The sequence below is a fragment of the Arachis ipaensis genome, chromosome B08, assembly GCF_000816755.2.
Source record: "Arachis ipaensis cultivar K30076 chromosome B08, Araip1.1, whole genome shotgun sequence".
NCBI lineage: Eukaryota > Viridiplantae > Streptophyta > Magnoliopsida > Fabales > Fabaceae > Arachis > Arachis ipaensis.
This window is the reverse complement of record NC_029792.2, coordinates 5,288,393-5,289,327: the sequence shown is the minus strand read 5'-3', so window position 1 is coordinate 5,289,327 and position 935 is coordinate 5,288,393.

The window sequence follows — 935 nt, the reverse complement described above, 5'->3', positions numbered from 1 at the left end:
ATACATTAAAAATTAATTAAATTATATATATTTATATATAAATATATAATAATTAATTTTTGTGGCTAATTTTAATATATAAATAACATTTTTAAAATGACCTCACAAAGAAAAATAAAAAACTACGAAATGCACGTCACTTTAAATGGATAAAAGTCATGATCGTGCATTTATTTTTTGGGAGTGAAATTGAGACTGAATTGAAATTGAGCTATGAAGCATGACACTTTGTTGAGTTGTTATGTTAGTATGTTAGACACATTTTAAACACGATATTCATCGACATTCGTCATCTGACACGCGTGTCTGTTGTGTCTAATCATGTCTTAATATATAAAAAATAAAAAATTCTTTTTCGGACACGCTTGGACACACTTAAATACCATTACGTATCAGCGTGTCCAATTTTATTCTTAACATATATTCTTGAAATAAATTTAAATATAGTATATATTATTATTTATTAAAACAAAAAATATTTTAAATACTTAATATAATTAAAATAAGACATTAAAAATAATTGAAAAAGTTAATTTATATTTTAATATCAATAAAATATCAAAATATCATTACGATTTATCTAAAAAATACTTTATATTTTATATGTATACGTGTCCCCGTGTCTTATAAGATTTTAAAATTTGATCTTAAATCAAATATGATACTAAGATATAACTCATTTTAGTATATTTTATACTAAACATAATACAAAAACTTAATTTAATTTTTATTTCTCAATTTTCGTCTCTTAGTCTCAGTGTCTCTCACAAACGCAACATATAATCCTATAGCAACCTCAAATAAGAAAATTGAAGATACGTTGTAAGGAAAAAAAAATTGTTCCAGTATTTTTTAGAAATTGGAGGATAAATTATCTTAGCTTGGATTTATCATTTATTATTGCATAATAAATCTAATAACGATTCACATATCTA